This window comes from Argiope bruennichi, chromosome 10, assembly GCF_947563725.1.
Source record: "Argiope bruennichi chromosome 10, qqArgBrue1.1, whole genome shotgun sequence".
Taxonomy (NCBI): Eukaryota; Metazoa; Arthropoda; class Arachnida; order Araneae; family Araneidae; genus Argiope; species Argiope bruennichi.
The window spans coordinates 90172577-90195893 of record NC_079160.1 but is presented as its reverse complement, the minus strand read 5'-3'; the positions used below and the strand labels follow the sequence as shown (position 1 = coordinate 90195893).

At 28.0% G+C, this 23317-nt stretch overlaps 1 long non-coding RNA gene across 1 annotated transcript; it reads left to right on the top strand.

The window, feature by feature from the left end:
* The first annotated feature begins 8808 nt into the window (after nt 1-8808).
* Nucleotides 8809-14617, top strand: LOC129988629 (uncharacterized). The gene is made up of 3 exons (XR_008785662.1): nt 8809-8986; nt 13552-13632; nt 14372-14617. It is a non-coding gene; the product is annotated as an uncharacterized LOC129988629 (long non-coding RNA).
* Nucleotides 14618-23317: the final 8700 nt, after the last annotated feature.

The window sequence follows — 23317 nt, the reverse complement described above, 5'->3', positions numbered from 1 at the left end:
AGTTCTCGTAATTCTTTTGGTGTTCTAACGGTTGGTTCTCTTCATAATTTGTTATGTCGGGAGTATTTCGAACCTATAGAATGGATGAAGGGTGAGTTAAATATGTATATATATATATTTTTTTACGAGTTGATGAAGTTAGAAAAGGATGCTTGTTTGAAATTTTGTATTGAGAATGGTTTGATATCGAACCGGCAGAATGGATGAAGGGTGAGTGGAATATATTTTTTTAAGAGTTGATGAAGTTGGGAAAAGGATGTTTGTTTGAAATGTTGTATGGAGAATGTTCCTTCTTTCTCCGTTCTTTCTTTTCTTTTGGTTATGTACTATTTCTGTTATACACACAGTCCTTATGCTCAATGTGCTAGCGAAGCCACAAGGTTCCCGCTCCCGCTGCTAGCAAAGCCGTAGGATGTTCTTTTAAGTTAAAAAATTTTGCCAGGTGCCTTCTACAGATGTATCTATAGAAGGCACCAGGCAGTATGGGGAAAATAAAAACAATATTTATCAGTAAAAAGTCCTAATTATATGGCGGGAAATGGTAACCGTAACTGTTCGTCAGAAGTATTTGTTTATTTTGTCCGTCATCTTTATTGGCGACTTGGCATTGTTGGCGCAGTAGGGTGCACACTATAATTCACTTTTACCAGGAATAGTTTTAATTTTTAATTCAATAAAAGTACTGAACTTTATAGACAGGTAAATCATTTCAACTCTGGTACAGTTCTTGGGACGGGTACCATTTGGTGACTTTAAGCCAAATTTTTCTCGACAAGCCCCGCGGAAGCTGTAATCTTCAGAATTTTATTTCTCAATATTATGACTATTTTCAAGAAACGTTGGCGACTCTATCTTTTAAGTTTGGCGCCACATTTGGCGGTACCCGTCCCTAGGATTTAGCCTCAGCTCTATTCTTTATATATATATATATATATATAGAACACGAATTTGTTACTATTTCTCTATTTGCTTTCATGAGATAGTCAGTTGAATAATGCAATGGCATTTTAACTTAATTCTATCAATAGCTTTTCACACATAAGTATTTTAAATCTTCCTATTTACAACAAGCAAAAAAAAAAAAAAAAGTCATAAATTAGACAAATTTATAGTGGATATTTGGTGTATAAGTTGCCTATAATGGTGTGTGTGTTTCACATTATAATTTTATATGAAAAAAATTTATGATCAGAATGAATTTCTTGTTATATTAATTACCTTTATGAAAAAGTATTAGTTACACAAGTTTCAATTATTATGCCATAATTTACAATTTAACTTTTTGAAACCATGATGTCATAAAAACATTCTGATTATTATCTTTGCCATAACTTATTAAGACAGAAATATTTTCAGATTACTGAAAATAAAAATAAACCAATTTAAGCAAGCTACTTTAAAATATTAAGATATTAAAATTGTATTAAAATTAATGCATTTTATTTTTTATCAGATTGCGGTGATGATAAATTCTGAAAGAAACTAGGACATATTTTTTCTTCTGATATGAATAAATTTAGAGAACTACCTAGTATTCCTTAGCAACAGAATTTGAATACCAAAACCATTAATGTGCATTCTGTTATTATTATTGCATTTGGCATATTACTGAATCAGAAAAATAAAGTTAGACCACAATAATCTATCTTTTGTTGCAAAATAGTATGTAAAAATTTATTTCTATGTGTATAGGATTTAAATGTATAAGACTTGAACAATTAAGGAATTTCAAATCTATCACTCAATGTTCGAACGCTTTTAATTAAAATATTAGTAATGATATTTTTATCTATGTTGGCAGGAGTTATATTGTAACAGAATGTTACCTAATAAAGTGAGTGATTTTAATTATAGAATAAGTAATCTGAAGAAGTTGATAAATGGAAACTGATATTTACTGCTAAATGCTATTTCTAATGCTATGATTTTAGTCCTGTTCCTTTTATTTACTAGGAAGCAGATCTATATAGAGCCTTTTCAGGGTCCTTACTCAATGCAAATTTTAAGGCCTCTTTTTTCCTCCAAAGTCAAATAATTTTTTTTTATCATTATTTAAGTAGTTTTAAGTACCAAATTTTGGCAAACTGCAATCATAACTTAATGTCGATTACTTTCTAAAAAAAGTTTCTTTTAGTATATCTCATATAAAAAATACACAACTGAAATTTAAAAATAATTTTAACCAAAATTGTAAAAATAAATTGTGGAGATTTGTCAAAATCTTGAGTTTGAATTTTTATTTTTTTATTTTTTTTATTTTTGACAGTTAAAATCTTTTCTCTTTACTTCCTATATATGAAAATAAAAAGATGACAAAACTTTTTGTCTGATGTAAATGATGCTTAAGAAAGGATTGGATATTTTGTAAAAATATTCAGTGACATACTTCTTCTTCTTTTTTTTTTTTTTTTTTGCTGTTATAAAATAACAAAAAACACCCAAATGGTAATTATTTAGCAATTTAACTAGAAAAATATTCCAAAATTAACTTATTCAAATTAAAATCTACTATTATTTAATAACTTCACATATATAGTTAAATGGAATTAAGTGACTATCGAAAAGGAAGCAGTGAAAAAAAAGTTCAATAAACAATTTTAAAAAATTTAAATATCAGTTTTATAAAGTTTATGCAGATCTAAATTTGTTAATGAGAGAAAAGTAATGATGAGAATAGGTGAAGGTTGGATATTTAGAATAGTATGTAAAAATTACTGAATGTATATACTTTATCTCATAAAGAAAAAAAAAAAAAAATCCTCTGAAATTGGTGCATTCGGCAAGTATGATATTTGTGAGACATAATTTTTATTACATTCTGCAATGGATCCTGATTATCACTGTGATATAGTAAGAATAACTCGTATGAAGCACTGGATGCAAAAAGTCATAATCCATGACTTTTTGTATGCAGCATGCAGTGATCATCAGGGGGGGGGGTAAATAAATATAAATGGCAGCTTTGTTGTGAATTTATTTTTATATACTTTTTTCAGAATTGATTATAAAGAAGTGGAGTAAACTTTCTAAATTTTTTCCTCCACAGAATCCCTTTAAGAGTTATCAGTTTAACTACACCCACCACCATCCCCTGCTATATTACTGGATGGTGATGACACTTTTGATAGTCAGATTACATTTACAGGAAGCTTATAGCCATTTCACTTTCCAATTTTTAAAGGAATTCGATATATATATATATATATATATATATATATATATATATATATATATATATATCCCAAGTACCATTATTTTTACTGTGCTACAAACTGCAGAACTCTAATTTGTGGGACTCTGAAAATAGAAATATGAGAATCGTAGGTATCGCGGTTTTGTCCATAGTCCACAACTTTATGCAATGGAATAATACATTTATTCGAGAGCAGGAGAGAAAATCTTGAGGAGATCACATCTGCTTTTTTTAAAAAAAAATTAATTAGATATTTTAGAAAATGCAATATCACTGCCTTTGAAGTTGTTTGTTGGTTTAATATTTTCACTTTTCCTTTTTGTTAGTGCTTATTTTTTTTTCCTTATGTTTTATTTATCTCTTTTCATTCACTCATTAATTTTTTTTAAAGAAAAATAAGGGGAGAAAAGTTTTTTGTGAACCAGGCTGCAATCTAAAAATTTTGCCATCAGCTTAACTCTGCAGTAAATGAAAAATAGAAATTGAACCTCTCCTAGATTTCGAGGCACGCGGCGGCTTCCTCGAACCCTGTGCGACAAACCACTTTTGCTACGACTTATTCTTCATTATTTCTTAATTGCTGACCATGCACATCAATTATATAATTAATTTAATATTTCTAAAAAATTTTGTCTAATCAAATATTTGAAACTATACTTCGATTACATTATTAAGGTCAGGTGTTTCTTTTTCTTTTTTTACATCTTTTATTCTGAAAACTGTCAAATTCATTATATTATTTTAATAAAAAAAATTTAATTTTTGATTGTGAATTTTTTAAATTTATAATCGCAAATTTTCAGAAGAATTTGTATGGGGTTAGGAATTATTACTTTATACTCTTTAGTCTGTTTTAAAAACTTAATGTATTAACATTTAAAAAAAAAAAATGTTAATACATTATTTTTCTGCTTTTTAATTTTGTATCCTTGAAATTTTGTTGTCGATTTTAAACTAATTTCCCGATGAGGTAACGACTTGCCATGGCGACATCTGTCGAGACTGATGATTTTTAATCCTTCTTAAAACTTACATACCGGATGGACAAATAAGGAAGCGAGTTGATACCGCCTTGCCCTCCAGTTCTGTGCTATGTTTAAAGTTTAGATTTCTAGTTGATCGGGAAGTTAGTTTAAAATCAATTGAAAATTTGCACCAACTGAGAATAAAACGAGTTAAACACTATAAAAAAGGAATAAACATTGAAAATAAATTTTTTTTTCCAGATAAATTGACATCTGGCAGTTACCATGTGGGATTCCAGTAAAGACGTTCCGCTTCTTCGACATAAGGCAAGACATTACGTTGGCTCTGTCCTAAGAAATTATCTCTGACAAATGTTAAAACTGACTTTTCAAGGAAATATAACCTAGAAGGAAAAGGATACAGACCTTTGTTAAAGCGCATCCATCACATTTTGTGATGGATATATGTGAAAAAACAAATGAAAGTGACTCTGTTGTGCAGAATAGTGATTCAAATATCGAAATTTGCTCCCCAAAGAATTCTAAAACTTTCACTTGTGATGTGTGCACTATAGAATTTTCTGCTAAACGTAAGTTAATTCTGCATTATCGCGTTCATACAAGTGAAAAACCTTTTGTATGCGCTGTGTGCTGCAAAGAATTCAAAGAAAAAAGTAACTTGATTCAACATTATGCTGTTCACACAGACGTAAAACCTTACTCTTGCGATATTTGCAGTAAAAGCTTTTCTCGGAGAAGTCATTTAAAGAGCCATTGCCTTTCCCATACAAAAGATACAAAGAAGTTTGTCGTTTGTGATATTTGTGGTAAAGCTTTTACTCAGAACAGTAGTTTAAAGGTTCATTATCGTAATCACACGAACGAAATGCCATATTCTTGTGATGTGTGTGGTAGAGCATTTCCTGAAAAACGGCGTCTGAATGCGCATCATCTTACTCATACAAATGATAGACCATTTTCGTGTGATAAATGCTTTAAAAAATTTGCTCAGAAGCATCGTTTAACTAAACATTACCGAACTCATACAGATGTAAAACCGTTTTCCTGTAATGTTTGCTTTAAAGAATTTGCTCTAAAACGTTATTTAGATTATCATATGCATATTCATACGAGAGAAAAATCTTTTGTGTGTGATAAATGTGGTAAAGCAATTTTAAATAAGTGTTATCTAAATAGACATTATCATCGCATTCATACAAAAATGTAAGCCTTATTCTTAAAATATTTGCATTATTTTTTTTCCCGACTGTCTAATTATAAATTATTTTGCTATGCTAATTCGGGAAAATTGTTATGTAAAACTATGTTTAATAAAATCATGTTTAGTTGTATTTTTGTTCTCATTTAAAATTGCTAAAAATTCAAAGTCATTCTTTCATTACAATAACATTTTCTCAACCGAAAATTTTTAGCGTTTGTAAAGTAACGATTGTAAACTAACATTTTAACTTTTGTTCACATTTTTTTTATTTAAAATATTCTCTGCTACAAAAATAAAATTCCCATTTTCCTGTGTGGTATTATTTTATTAAATTCTCTTGTATGCGAAGTATATTGTAGTGGATTGTTATGTCGAGGATATAACCTGGGACCTTGTGGTTCGCAGCCGAGTAACAAGACCACAAGACAAAAGTAATACTCATATCTCGTATCTGTTAGCTGGCTTATAAGCTTTCACCACAATATAAAGAAAAAGTATTGTAATCGTCAAAAAAAAAAAAAAAACCCTCATACTCAAGCCCTCCCCCCCCAAAAAAATCTACATTTTAGCCCTTCCTCAGTTCGCAAAAATAATTTTAGAAATTGTGTTTCTTCATGAACAAGCTAATTGAAAATACTTTCATCTGGACGGGTGAAATTTGGCATGTGATCTTTACTTCAAATTTGTAGATTTCTGTCAAATTTTGAATGAAATCCATTCATAAGTTTGTATATAATAGTATATAATATTGACAGATCTAAATGCACGTTATATTATTCAGCGCTGTAATTTCCCTCTTTTTTTATTTCTTTCAGCATTTAAGTGGGAAGGCATTATTTATGTATATTGTACTAGTAGCCCAACAGCATGTTAATTGGAATAAACAATGCTGAACAACAACAACAACAACAACAAAAAAAAAAACATAAGTATTATTATTCAACTGAACAAATATATTTACTAATATATTCAATATCTTTAAGGGTTTGTTTATACATTCTTCAAAAAATTTAATGAAGCAAAATAGGTAAATAAAAATTCTTTTTGACATTTCCAAAAAATGAATAAAAATAGAATTCTTATTTCTTAACATTTTAGATGATAGAAAAATATACCATTAAACATTTATAAAAACAATGAAATCATTTGAATTTCATTGCAATAATAAAATCTGCTGTTGTAAATTAAAAATATTTTTAAAAAATATCAAAATTAGAAGAAAAAGTTATACAATAATTGAATCTAAAAGATAATTTTTTGAATTTTATGATGATATAAAACTTAATTTTCATACAATAATACGCTAAAATTAGCTTTAAAATTTAATTATGAACACGCTAAATTTTTAATTAATTAAAACACAATTTATATAAGCGTTTTGCCTTTCTACATTGCATGCATTACAAAGTAATATAATAAGCTGCGAACGCTTGTTTTAATATATATTTTCATAATTATGAACACCTATTAATTTCAGTTAATCTACCAAAGATAAAGATGTGAGCATGTTATGTTAGGCATTTAAAATTTTTCAATCAAATTTAAGATATCATATCAAATAAATATCTTATTTTTATGCATTCTAGCGAAACGTTATACTATTTTATACTATATATTTTATCTTAAATAATTTTTATAATCCTCACAAAATCTTTCTTTTTATCGCGGTATTTATTTAGTTTGGTGAGGGGAGGGGAAAATTGTAAATTGGTGAAATAGCAGAATACGAATAGCAGGTAGGTAATACGAAAAAAGTTCTTTTTCATATTACCTACCACTTTATTTATTTAATACTAGCCGCATTTGGTGACTAGCCGGTTCGCCAATCTTAATGCTCGTTAAAATTTTAATAATTAAATATTTTATGTAATTCCTACTTCAATAGCTTCTTCATTAAAATATTTTAAAACTTCAAATTTTAATCCACTCATAATATTATAAAGGCCGTCAGTCATAACGAAATCTATATCTCTCTAATTTTCTGTTAGCTCCTGTAGAATTTATGCTTTAAATTAAAGTGGAGAGAATTGATCTGCAATTAATATAATAATATTTTTTTTACTGAAACAAAGCATTTTTTTTGTAATATGATTACTGAAAACAGAGTCACTGAGCATTTAAACCTTATGGGCACTAAAGAATATCTTTCTTAATTTATGTAATATCTCAAGAATTTGTCAACAAAATTTTTTGAGATTCATCATGAACAAATCGATTAACTAACAATGTTTAATTTTAAATGCACCAAACACTAAGAAAATAAACGAATCTTTTAAAATAATCGGTTGAAAACAGGTTAAAAAAAACTACTTAAAAATGATGTACTTAAAACTATAAGCATATATAAAAAGTATATAACTAACATAAATGCAATTTAATTACAAAAGCATACAACTAACATAAAAATAATTTAAATCCAGTCCGCATCCGTTGTTAATAATTTTCAACAATCGGAACACAATCCGCATGCGTGAATTTTCAACGCCAGTTACAGTAACGCAAATGCTTGAATTTTTCTACGCCATTTGGGGTAACGCTATGCAGATTAGAAATTTTTGATTTCCTTTATTCTGTTTTATTTTAATTCAAAAGTACTTCAGAATGAACCTGAAAGATCGATTAATTAATAATGTTTAATTTTAAGTGCATCAAACATTAAGAAAATAAAGAGAATCGTTTGAAATAATCCGCCGAAAAATGTTAACTCTGGCCTCATTAGTGTTGGAAAAAAATAACTGAAGCCTTACTTATTTGGCGGTGGGAAAAATAAAGATTTTTTTGGCGGGAAAATTAGTTTTTAATTAATAATTAAAATTCTAATTAAAAATTTAAAAAAAAGGGATCCGAGGTGCACATTCCCGACATCCAAGGTATACTTGTACCAAATTTGGTAGCTGTAGGTAAAACGGTCTGGCCTGTAGAGCGCCAACACACACACATATTGAGCTTTATATAAGTATAGATAGATAGATTATTATGATACCGTTTATTTCTTTTTTATAAATAATAACAAATATTCATAAAACAGTTTAAACAAATTTTTTATATGAAAACGAATATACACTCTTACAATTTAGGAACTAAAGTACTTCTCTAATCTTCCATACGTTTCAATAATAATTTCTTAAATTGTTATTTTGTTTAATTTTCCTTGTTTCCTAAATTTCGTCTTGTGGACAATGGTGCGATGAATTTATAACTGTATGAATTTATAACTTTTAATATGAAAGGAGGATCATTTTGTCAAATTGAAACTTTCTTAAAAAGGGTTTTATATTGATTTGCATTTAAATACTTAAAAAAAATATCCAATTGAATCGTGCCTTTTAAAATTCCCCTTTTGTGCAATAGAGGAATTGGATGACACAATAGATCAGGATATCGCTCACGTTGCAGTTCAGATTTCGTCTTATTCCGGAATGAACGAATCAGCCGTTATAGAGTCGTGCATAACAGAAGAAAGATTGTTTATGCTGGATGTAAATAAAAGAGATAATTGCTCGTAAATTGCTGAATAATTTTGATTATCTGCAGATGGTATGAATTGTTTTAAAATAAAATTAGGGATTATTTTTTTTCTATGAGTGGAGTAAATCGACTAGACAGGTAAATAAATCATTCCAACATATTTCGTTGCATTACTATCAATCAACTGAACTGGATTTCAGTAAATCTTAATACAGTAGGATATTTGTTAAAGTAAATGAAAAAAAAATCTTAAAACAATCACGATGTAATGAATATTTGTGGAGATTTGTCACAATTAACAAATTCTAGCCTTCTCATATAATAAAATAAAATTTGTTATGATAGCAAATGAATGTGGCTCAAATTATTTTCATGTATATAATTTGAGTAAATGTATGTATATAATTAATAAGTATGTACATACATTTATATAATTATAGATATACACGCATATAATTTAAAAAAGTTAAGTGAATGTAAGATAATTATGAATTGTTATTATTTTAATCTGAAAATTAAAGTTAAAAAAATGTATTGAGCTCGTAAAGTTTTAATCATAATGTCGTAACTTTTTATATATCTTTTCAATTACTGATTTGTGTAAATACTCTACTTATTTTTTGAAGGATTTCTTTATGAATGTCAGGTATTAACAAAAATATCAATACAATTCCAGGTATTGAAAGATAAATGAGAAAAGAAAAAAGTTATTTTACGGGATTAGACATAAAATTCTAAAATAGTAGTGACAAACAGGATGGCCATTTATCATTTTCTGTCTTTCGTGACCAGCTGCTTTTCTAGGAATGTTGATGGTGCTTGATTACATTTAAATCTAATATGGGAATTTGTGTTTGTGATTACTTTAATGAAATATTTTTTCAAGCATTAAATTTTAATAAGCATGATTGTTGCTAATTAAATTAAATCTAATAATATCATAATGCCATTAAAAATGTAACTCTTTGATTAACCTGTATTCAAATTGCACATTGTCCTCTGAGATAATGTAATTTAAATTTAAATTGTACAGGTACTAAACATACTCTTTTCCTTTAGTTTTCAGTAATGGAAGAAATCATAAAACTTAAGAATCCATATTGAAATAATGAAATCATTTTCGATTTCATTGTAACAATAAAATATATTAGTGAAAATAAAGAACTTTTTTTTTAATATCAAAATTCAGAACAATGTTACACGTCGAATTAATTGGTATTATTAAATATATGTAGAGAGAATTTTAAAATGTTGTAAAAATTATTTTTATGTAATAATTGCAAGAGTAAACAAAGAGACAAAATCACCATTTTTAATTTAAAATATTAATTAAAAATTTGTAAAAATCTCTCCACGATGACTTTCCCATCTTTCAAAGTGTATCTGCACCAAATTTGGCAACTGTGAACTAAACATTCTGGTCTGTGGGATGCAAACAGACACATTTTTCTTTATTATTAATTGAGATAACATTCAGAAATATACCAGCAGTTTTTATTTTCAAGTGGGAATTAAATTTGGAATAATATTTATTTTGCTGTAATAAGAGGATTGAAATAATAGTATTTTTAATGCAAAACCTATTATATTAGGTACATTGAAAGTTACAGATATTAATTCCTGTGGTGTAGAAGTTAACATTTTGCTCTTTAAATAATATGGTAAAGTTTATTTTTATTTGTATGGAATATGAAATATACATGAGTGCATCAATTGAAAAGTAGGAAAAGAAAATAAATAAATGAAATCATCTATCATAGTTAACCTCATGTTAGAATTTATAAAAAGTTAAATAATTAAATTTATTAAAATTTAAACTTTTAAGCTAACTTTTATTTACAAAAAGTTAATAATGATTTTTCTCCCTACAGTTGATAAATTAACAGGTAACAAGTTATTATTCCTTAACAAAATAAGTAAGCACATTGAAGAATAAGAATACTGAAGAAATTACTGAATTAAAATTTTGATTTACTATTACTGATTCCTTTTATTTACTGAGAAATAAAAAAACAAACATTAAAATTATTTTTTAAAAAAATCTTAAGTAGTTTAGTTTTTATAAAATTTGTTTATTTTATAAAAATTTATTTATTTCTGAAAGACTTTACCTATAACATTTTTCTATGGATCACTTCATAATGCAGTGTAGATGAAAGTTAATGTACTCCTGATTTAGGTGTAATAGTTTCATATAATCATATCTTATTATATTGATAATTGCAACAAACAAAATCATAAATATCTCAAAACAAATTAAAGTTTGTTTGATAAAAGAATTGCTGAAAACTTGAATTAAAATAAATTTTATAATGGGGGGAGTAGATAAGCTTAGGTTTATTCTGATTTTTTAGGGGAAGTTAATATTGTAAAAAATAACTAGCAGGTGCCTAATCTAACATATATATATATATATATATATATATATATAAAACACACTTTCAAAACACTAGATTTTATATGATAAAAAATGAAAACTCAAATTTCACAAAAATAACATTTGCTAGATACAGATTTGGGTAAAGTTTGCAATTAATCCTGATTACCATGTTTTTATTTTTTTTTGATTATCAGATTGTTTTTAATAATATTCTGCACATTTTTTACCACCAAGTAACAATAATATTTCCATTTTGAATACATTTATAAGTATCACAATGACAAAGATGCATATATGTCTTTAAAATATGTTTATCACCTATTATATTAAGATTTTATGTAGCAATTTTGTGTTTGTTGCCCATTGTTGTAATTTTGTGTTTGTTGCATTCATGTAATTTTGTTTAGTTAATTTGTGTTTGAATTATTACATTTGTATAATTGTTTTTTATTCTTGTAATTGTATTATGATTAATTAGGTTATTTCCTATAATGGGCAACTTCACAATGTTAAACTTACTAAAAATTTTTATGCTTGTGAAGTATATGTGGTAATAATAAGAACTGAACTTTTGAGTGATGGAATATGCTAATGTCATTTTCCTTGAAAAAATAATAATAAAGCCTCTTTGAACAATAGAAATAGTATTTTTCTGTGCCTGCTCAAGAATATTATGTTAAAATTATATTTGCCTTTCCCTGCCAGAAAAAAATAAATAATGGAAAATAATAAATAAATTGGTATGTTTCGTGATCATTATACATAAATAATAAGGAGAGTTTAAATTATAATGTTGTACAAAGATAAAAAAAAGAAAGGATTTAAAATTTAAAAAAAAATGATAAAAATTGACATTTAAAGTCTTATTGACAATGGAGTCTTATGACATTTAATGTCTTATGTTAGCTCTACATATTTGTAATATTGTAGAAGCCTTATGTGAATGCATCTTTTGATATTAGCTATTATTGAGAAATGAATAACAATAGATTTCATTATTTAGCAAAAACTCAAATAGTTGTTTTTTTTTTTTTTTTTTTTTTGCTTTCAGTTATTTTACAAGAATTTAAAGAATATGCCTTTGCAGATTTACCGATACTTTTATAAAAAAATGGCAATTTTAGTTTTTTCAACTATTTTAGTTTAAAAGATTGCTCAGAAATGATTGTTTTGAATGACCAAGGGGTTAAAAAAAAAGAGTTTTCTTTTATTGGAATTATTTTTGTTTTAGAAATGAGTTTTGAGTGACAGTTTTAGAATGATGTTGTATACTCATGCAAATAATAAATTTATATTCTAAAAATTTGCCTTTCCCCGATACATTTTGTCTTCATGTTAAATTTTTTAAGATCAGTGTTACTAGTATTATATGGTGCATGCTTTTACTTGGATTTTAAAATATTATTATACTGCAAACAAATTGTAAAATGTTGAAAATGAAAGAGTAATATTTTTTTTAATAAAGTTTACTTGAGTTAATATTGAATTTAAAGTATTGGATAAATTACATTGGTTTTCATTATTTTAAAAGTTTATTTTTAAAGAATGAATATATTTTACTTTTCATGATATTAAACTGATAAATAGATTTGAAACCATTATATACAATTTCTTGAATAATTATAAATCACATTGGATTCTGGCATAAAAGGAATTTAAATTATCTTGGCAGATTTTATTATTTCTAGCAATACACTCTTTTATTGGAAGAATACTTATATAAACATCAGTTAGGTAGTCAGTGTGATGATTTTAGACAGATTATCTGATAAAGGAACTATTCAAAGTGTTTGTTGTTGCAAGGAATCTTCATGAAACATGGAGCTTCAAGGATATCAGACATGCCAAGATTTCATTAGAGAAAGTCCGGAATCTGAATATTTATTTATCCAGTGATTCACAAAACTATGAATTTGCAGTCAATCTTAAAATCTTCAACTATTTTTCTTAAAATTTTATTTAGAACTTATAAGGCATGTCTCATGAAATTTATGCAAAATGAGAATACTAATTGATAATTGGTATCAAACACTGAGAAAAATGAGCAATGTTGTTTGAAACTTATTATTCGAAAAATTTACTTCAAGAATGATTAAATTATTTGAAGACTACAATTCTTTGAATTGTTAATTTCTTTTGAAGTGAAATTAATTTTATCCAAAATATATTCCATGTAATTAAAAAGCTTTTATTTTTATAAAATTAATAAAATGTCAGAATAATTTTTTTAGATTTACTTGATTAAAATATTTTTTTGCATTTTTGTAAACTTTTAAAAGTAACATTGCATTACCTTATGTTTTTTTTATTTTATTTTTTTTAGTATCTTGAGCTTGATCAGAAAGAAATTCCCTAAGTTTACACAGATGATATTACATAAATGCATTCTTAATGCAATTTAAAGGTTTGTTATTTTTATTTATTATCAGAAGTTCTCTAATAGTTACTTTTTTTGGTTTCGATTTTGACATGAATTCAAATGTTTCAAATACTTGTTTTAATGAATATAATAGAATCTTAATTTGACTTGAAGTTTGAAAGTTAAATCTTTTTTAAGGAAGCTTCTTTAATTATTTTTTTATGAAAAAATTGTAATGCTTCCCTGCACGAAAAGCATTGCCATATTTTTTGAGACCTCATTTAGCACCATCATAAAAAGCATTTATCACAGACACACATGTGCATGTGGATAAATTTCTGCAGAATTTAGAATATATAGATTTATATGTTTGTATACTTAGAATGTTATGCCTCTCAAATCGTTGGAATGCGAGATGGCTTGAATATCTAAAAAATCCTTTTTCCACTTATAGTTGAAAGAAGACATGTATTTTGGATGTTTTCTCACTCTTTATTTAATAACAATTGTTAGGCATTTGAGAAATCTCATATGTCTGTGTTTTATAAATTTTAAAGTTTTTTTTTTATCTTTATTCTTTAATTCCTAAGTTCTGTAGTTGATGAAAATTATGAAGTCCTTTTGGTAATCAGTTTAATAAGTTTCTGAAAGACTTCTTGAATTTTGTAAAAAAAAATGTTTAATTTTTTTTGAAAAACATCTTTATTTATTTTAATTTAAAAAATGTTAATGATTAATTAATTGTATAATGATAGAGACATTGAAAAAGTATTTTCTTTTTCAGATAAATTCACATCTTAGGATGCCAAATCATAATTGTTCCTCAAAAGCTTGAAGAGTATATTGCTGGCTCTGTATGTATGAGAGGGAAAATTCTTTTACAAAATTATCATTCTAACGTTTTCAACTTTTTTTTTTTCGACAAAAATCAGTTTGCAACTTACAAATTAGAAGCTTCTATCAAGACTATTCATGTTAAAGTATTTGGAATTGATTTGAAAGCCTTTGGTAGCCCTTACAAATATTCCTGAGCACAATAAATGGCTAAAGTCTTAGTGAAATCTTTTGTTTGCGATGTTTGCGGTAAAGCATATGTTGGAAAATTTGAATTACTTCAGCATTATCGGACCCATTCTGGTGAAAAACCTTTCTCTTGTGAAACATGCAATAAAGCATTTTCAATTAAATGCCATTTGATCCGTCATTACCGTACTCATACAAATGAAAAACCTTTTGCTTGCGAAGTATGTAAAAAGGCTTTTAATAATAGCAGTAATTTAATTCGACATTATGTTTCACACACAAATGAAAAGGCATGTGCATGTAAAATTTGTGACATTGTATTTCCGTGCAGAAGAAGTTTAAATAATCACCTGCGTGTTCATGCAAAAGATAAACCTCTTCCGAATGAAACACCACTTTCTTGTGCTGTGTGCAGTGAAGAATTTTTTGGCGAAGGTCCTTTAATTGCGCATTATCGTGTTCATGTTAATGTCAAACCTTCTGTTTGTGATACTTGTGGCAAGTCGTTTTCTTTGAAAGCTGCTTTAAAGAGACATTGTCTTATTCATACAAAGAAAAGGCAGTTTGTTTGTGATGTGTGTGGTAAGGCATTTTATCACAAGAGTAAGTTACGTGAACATTACCCTATGCATACAAATGAAAAATCTTTTGCATGTGATATATGTGGAAAAGCATTTTCTCTAAAACATAATTTAAATAGACATTACCGTAATCATACAAAAGAAAAACCTTACGTATGTGATTTATGTGATAAAGAATTTTCTGAAAAAGGTCAATTACAAATACATTGTAGCATTCATAAAGTTGAACTTCTAACTAAAATTGAAAAAGAAACTTCTGTTTCTGACGTATGCTGATTTGTATTTTTATAAAAGATGCTTTAGAATCGTACAAATAAAATAAACTTTGTTTTACATGTGTGATAGCTCATTTTTTCGCCGATGTTATTTATATTTATTGGTTAACTGCTATAGACGATCAGTTTGTTCACCAAGAATTCTGACAGCAGAATATTTTTAATCTTATAAGGTGTACAACTTTGCTTACATCACCTCTCCCTTCCTTTTTTTTTTTTTTTGCTATTTTATTTTTCAAAACTGATTTCCTATTCATCATTCAAACTACTGTCCGTTACTAGTTATATGTATATATATTTTTGCTATCCGATTGTCGGATACCATCTCGAAGAAGGGATGCGTCTTTTGAACTTGCCATCGAATCGATCCATTTTTGAACTTTCTTCACAATAAATGTGATCGGCCATGCTGTACGACATCGATAGAAACAAATGGTAATCGGAAGGAACAACATCTGGAGACTACGGTGGATGAGGTAAGAGGTCCCATTTTACCGTTTCCAATTATGTCCGTATGATCTTTAGACACGTGGCCAAGCACTTAATCCAGGAGTATAATTTTACAGAGTTTTTCTTGGTACTGACGCCATTTCTCCTTCAATATACGGCTCAAAAGCATCAATTGTGTTCGACAGCTATCCACTGTGACGGAAGCAAGTTTTGCGCCTGATAAATTGATATAATAATTAAGCAGCTTTATTTTAGTATCGATTCATCTCGCTTTTCATTGTGTATGAAAACCTTCCTTGTGGAATCAAGTACCTTTAACCAGAGAAATATTAATTGTCCAAATCATCTACCATTAGTTATTCATTATTTTGCATTGTGACGTAGCAATATTTCCTTCATGCAAAAGATGCAGGTTGATTTCAAAAATAAATTTGCGGACGAAATTCACATTTATTATGTAATGACGTCCAACAGCATGGTAGTTTCATTTGAACATGAAGATGAGGAAATTAGAAGAATAATCATGTAGCTTACTGGATGTTTTACCTAAAATATTTAACGGCGTTGATAAAATTTTCACAAATTTATTGAAATAGAAAAGTAAAAATACATTGCAACATTGCCAATATATATATATATAAGCATTATTTTGTATAAAGCAGAATGCAGTTTCGAAGACTCATTGAAATTTTAAAGTTCGCTTTATTTTCTGTCCCGGAAGGCAGGCATGATTTATTTACAAGAAGGCGCGGACAAGGCACGTCCGCTCACAGCAACAGATTAGTCAAAAAGTAACGTACAAAGAGGGAGAAACAAATTATCCCTGTCTTATATGCTGTGATGTTTTAATAGGGATTTCCATGGCATGTCAATCAAAAAGCAAGGAAAAACCGGGATCTTTTAGAAGAGTTTGTAAAGTTAGCGGTATTTTGTCCCTATACGTAGATCGTGTGAAAGTTTCATTGTTTAGCCGATTCAGCAAATTCATAAAGCTTCTTTTAAATTAATTAAGTAGAGAAAGGGGAATTGGATCAGGAAATAAGAGAATGAAATTACTATGAGCTAAATTAAGATAAAGCTTTGGAAATTAATTTGGATTAAACTAAGATTTTAAATTATCTTTACAATCCCCCCCCCCCCCCCCACCACCACAAGACGTGGAAGTGCGTCAGGCCCCTTTGACACACAACCATACGAAGAAGTTAAAAGTTAGGAGTTAATGTTTAAAAGAAGTTAATGAACATAAGAAGTTAATGTTTAAAATATATTGAAAGTGATATCCAAGTTTAAATACATATTAATAATGATGCCTAGGTTTCCCTTACCTTCACATTATACAGACATTAATACAGAAATCCCATTCATCATTTTATATCAGAAACATAAAAAAGAATTATATTTGTGAATAATCAACAATAATAACAACAAAATATTAAAAATTAAATGATATGGTGCACGCATGTATTCTGGCTATTATTCTGTAGTTCACTTAATTTGGTGAAGGCTGAGAAGCTTGTTTATATTATTCTTAAATTCTAGAAAGTCTGACTCAACAAAATTATTAAATTAGAAACAAAGTAATAAATGATTAAATATAATATTAATATTGTTATAATTTCATCCAAATGAAATATCAGTATAGTTATGATTTTAAATAATTTTAGCTGTAAATAAAAACACAAAATTCAAAACTTCAGGTAAAAAACTTGAATATGAAAATATTACTTGCAGAATTGAAATATTTCATATTAAAGACTTGAAATTGAAACCATAAATATAAGATTCAAAAATATCTAATAAAAACTTGGATGTGAAAATAATACTTGTGAAATGGAATGGTTTCATGTAAAACTTTTAGAAATGTAAATAAATGTAAGATTCATGTATTTCAAATAAATCATTTGGAAATGATAATAATAATTTCAAAATTCAAAAATATCAAATGAAAAATTTGGAACTGTTGTTGTTTCTGATGGCACTTGCTATGGATAAGCCCGCTGATCTTTAGTCCAGAGAGAGCGTCTCTTGTTTTTTTAGTAGCGCCAACTAGGGTCAAGAGTACGATTTTGCTACTCACGCATCACATTCGCTTGCATACTCCCTTTTTACAGGGGGGCACATTCGCACATCTCACAGATAGAACAGATGAGGAACAACCATGCCTATAGGGGGACTCGAACTCAGGGCGCCCAGATAACGGGGAAGACACGCTGCCAGGATGCCGGAACTAAATTTGGAACTAAAAGTAATAAATGCAAAATTCAAAGATTTTAAACAAAACACTTGTGAATTAATGTAACAAACACAAGATTCAAAATACTGTTATGATAAAATATTTGAGAAATAATAATATAAAAAATATTTGGTAATTGAAAAAAAAATATATTTATATATTTATTGGTAATAAATTATATATATATATATACACACACAAATACATATTATATATAATATAATATGTATTTGTAAACATGTGTTTTGACACAGTGATAATAGAGGATAGCTTAATGACTGTCAGAGGTGTAACAATTTCCCCTGAGGCATTTACTACATTATTCTAATTATCATGTGCCATTATGAAGTACATAAAAAACTTGGAGAGATAATACGTCGAAACATTTCTTATTTTCCGTGTATAAAATAAATCTGTCAAGTGTCTTCGAAAGTATTACTTTTTTCAAAACTCAGTGCTTACAATTTTTAGACAATTTTACCATGCAAAGGGATGAAACATAATGAGCAAGATAATTACTTTTTCAGAATTCTATTTTAACGTTTCTTTTTAAGTATTTGATTTTCATTTTGTTTTAAAATCATTTTGTTTCATTTTAATTCAAAATGTGCACGCGATTTTTCTGATGTGATTTTTACTGTATAAAGGCTGAAATGCGCTTCAAATTTTTATGTACTGTAGATAAGCATTTAAGGCAAATTATAAACATTTTGTTTTCTAAAAATGTTGCAAAAAAAAAAAAAAAAAGAATATTTTTTAAGAGTAATTATTCCCGAAACGTTTCCAAATTTATTTTTAATTTTTAAATCAGTTTTTTTTTTTTTTTTTTCCCCGAGAACGAAAACTAAAAGCTGATAATACATTAAAACATTTCTTCTTTTCCGAATATAACGTAAGTTTGTCAAATATTATCAGAAGTACTATTTCTTTCAGCAACAAACTTTATAATATAAAATGTTCAATTTCATAAACCACTTTTAGATTATTTTACTATGCAAAGTGAGACTATTTTAGCACGGTGAGCTGGAACATTATTTTTTCGGAATTCTTTTTATTCGTTATGATGAAGGTTACAATGTGCTTTACTTTTTACCTACTATAGATAAGTATGCACCGTAATTACAAACTTTTTCAAAATAAGGTAAGAAAGTAGTTTATGTTAAATTGTTCTGCCATTAATTTCTAAAAATTTTATACAATAGACAAAATTTGCCCTTGTAGTAAAACCATTATTATAAATATTATTAAAAGCATAATGCAGTGAAACATTGAAATTTTTAATACGCAAATTTAATGCAGTACAGTTTGCTTGCAGGTTATTTTTTTTATATATTGTGCTTTAATTACATTTACTCATTAAATTTATTCATTTGATGGTACAATCACGTGATCAGGTGAGGCGTATGCAATTAATGATTATACACACAGTATTTATTCCGAATGTACCTTCCCTGAGTCTATTAATTAATTTTTATATATTGAATAATCTTTTTGATTAGAAAAATTTGTTTAATATTCGGATTCTTACTTCAAGAGTAGGAAAGTAAAAAGATTGCCGCAAGAAAGTATTTTCCATTTTCTACTCTACAATCCTGAGTTTACTTGGTTGAGTATGTCGTGAAATTTTGAATCGAATTTTTTTTAAAGCCACATCAGAATGCGACCTATGCTTTAAAAGTCAAACCTTTATATTCTATTAGGTAACACACAAATGTGCATGCTTATTATTTAACTGTAACAATATAAAATGTTCGTTAAAAAAGTTAAGTAAAATTAATAAATAATAATAATAACTAATAAATTGTAATGTTAATAAAATAATTAAAATATACCGTAAATTTTATTTATGCTATTAAAGGGATCGAATTAAATGATTGCGACGTATAAGGACAACCATAAATAAATGTCAATAAGGCATCTAAAACGAAGAACTAATAAATATCAACAATAGTTAGTTAAAATTCTTATATGAAAACAAGATAAAATCATCTAAAACATCACGAAGCAAGAAAGAAATAATTATTTAATTCATCGAAATGTTCTGTTTTTGAATTATTGATTTAATATATTGGGTTTTATAGTTCGGTTGCTTCTTTATAAAAAAAGTTATTTAAAATGTTCCCTATATTTCTGATTGCGATTCTTCTGTCTGTTCTGTTCTGGGTCATATATGGTCATTCCAGGGATCAAATATCATTGTTTTGAAACCAGTTTTTACATGCAGTGGCAATGTGACATGGAACTAAATCCTGTTGAAATATAAATTCTTTATTATCAAGGAAATGATCGCAAACGGAATGAAGCAGCTCTGAAACGAATATTTCATTTATGCAATTCTGGACATTCATAATTCCCATCAATCACGTACATTCTGCCCAAGTCTATTACTGTCATACATTTAAAGATGATAACACTTATTGGATGTTTTACAGTTTTTCTAATATTATGAGGATGGAAATCTATTTCTCCCATATTTCAAGACATCTTCACCAAACAGTGAAAATTTAACTTCATATCTCCGAATCCCACAGTCCCATTCATTTGTTAGCCAGATAACATGGTCCTTTACCCATATAAAATTGTTCAACTTTTGCTTTGAATATGAAAATTGGTTTTTTAGTAGATTTGAATTTAGGTCAGAATTCTACAATCTGCGTCTGGTGGTCCTCGCCTTCAAGTTCACATTGCAATGTGGCTTTTGGTTTGGTTTGGTTTGGTTTGTATTTTTTTTGGCACAAGAGCCATCCTTGGCTAAGCTGCGCCATCCATGTGGTAAAAAAGAGGTTAAATTTTTTTTTTAATTTAAATATATGAATAGTTATACAAAAACAATAAAATAGTTAAAATATACTGGAAACAGTAGCAAATGATATGTATTTACAATGAAAAGAATTAAATGGTTCAAACACTTGAAAGATTTAAATGTATGGTAAAAATTTAATAGCATATAAAAATTTAAAAATGCTTGGATGGTGGTTCTCTCCCAATAAATCAGTGAGAGTTAACGATGATGAGTGAAAAAACTTTTTACGAGGAATATTAAAAGTAGGGCATTCGATTAAAATGTGATGAACTGTAAAATCTCTGCGACATGTGGAACACATAGGTGCTCTGTCACCGAATAGTAGGTGCTTGTGGGTGAACCGCGTATGCCCTATACGAAGGCGCGTTAATATAACATCATTCCTACGCACAGGTAAGACTGGCCACAAGCTTATAAAAGGTTTAACTGAATGCAATTTATTGTTTCTGCGTAAATCCCATGTTTCTTGCCATAGAGAAAATACACGACATGCAACGGATTTCTTTGCATCACAATATGGTATTCTGCGATTCGAGAAACAAGTGGCAGTTTTTGCAGCTTGGTCTGCCTGCTCGTTGCCAAGAATTCCTACATGACCGGGAAGCCAGCAAAATAAAATGTGATAGCCCCTACATTGAAGAGTTTGCAAAAGTGTTAAGATTTCAATAGCAACTGGATGCATATCATAAGTGAAATGGGAAAGAGTTTCCAACGAACTCATACTGTCAGTATATATGCAGAACAGTCTCTGAGTTGAAACCGAAATATTATGAAGGGCCTGTGCAATTGCCACCAACTCGGCTGTCAAAACTGAAAAGGATGCATGCAGATGGACACTGCTTATGTCGGCACCAGATACAATGCCACATCCAACATGTCCATCTGCTTTTGAACCATCAGTAAAAATGGGCGTGTACGAGGAATATTGACATCGATGGGAACAAAAAAGTTGCTGGAAAATGACTGGAGTAGTTTTATCTTTCACAAACCCAGAGAAAGGATTTAAAAAGGAAAATATGGGAATATCCCATGGTGGGAAGTTAAGAAAACATTGCAATGTGGCGTTTCACTCTTTATGTATCCTTTAGACTTTTTTGCATCACTTAGACGCAGTCTTTAATTATTTATTCTATGATCACTGATGTTATGCACCTTTATTGGTTTTTTTTTATAATCCATCAAACATTTATAAACACCGTCTTTAGTTATATTTCCCTAGATTTTTTTCACTAATTTCATCATAATTAAATTTCATTTTCATGAAATAATTAAACTTTACATCATTTTTAGGTGAGCATTTAAATCCTTGTTCCACTGATTTTATTTCTTATGTTTTTGACTACTCGTAAAAGGGTTGTTTGGTTGGTTGTGAGTTTTAGTGGCGCAAGAGCCAACCTTGGCTAAACTGCGCCAGTCGTATACTCGTACAAGGAAAGAATGCATGCATAAAATAACTGGATAAAAGAAGAATCATAGAAAACAAAGAAGCACAGAAAAACTATCCCTTTTTAACTTCAAAATAAGATATTCATAGAAATACTGCTCATTTCTATTAAAATCAATATAACACTTTATTGCCTGTCTAAAGAAATCACGCTTATTATCTTCATTAAAGTAAAAAAAAAAAAAAGCTGTTTTATGAAATGAAGCAAATTATACTTCAATTACCCTTTCTTTCTATTCTTTGTTATTCTTTGCCGTTAAAAGGAATGTTAATCGGTCTTAATTAAGGAATTACATAGTTGGTAAAATTGTCTTTAAAACGATACGCAACTATATGCTATTAATTCAAATATTACCGCTGTTATGAGCCATCAAATCACCCCTCCCCCCCCGAAAAAAAAAAAAGAAAATTGAATGCAGTGTCTCAATACCTCAAAGTTTTCATTTAAGAATGGATATACTAATTTTAATGATGAAAGGATACAATTTTTTATATTGATCTAATTTTAGGAAAAAAAAGAACATTTTTTGTGATTGCCCAATTGTCAAGGAATATCGAATAAAAATTTTAGAAGTATGTATATATTTATAAAAATTAATAAAATGGTTATTTCGTTATCATAAACTAATTTTACATTCTTTTAAACACCTTTGTAATTTACTTTTGCCTGTTAGAGTAATAATTGGAATATATTTTACGAATCCAATTTCCAAATAAATCAATCTAACGAAAAATTTCATAAGAAGGTTTGCATGCATATGTGTAATGACAAGATATAAGGTAAAATTGCATTAATTACTGATTGGTTTTCGAATTTAATTTTGTTGCAGTATTCTTTTAAAGTTCATTTATTTTAATTACAGTAGCTACCACAAACCAAACGATTTTTGATTTATTGCTAATAATACATAATTATGAAAA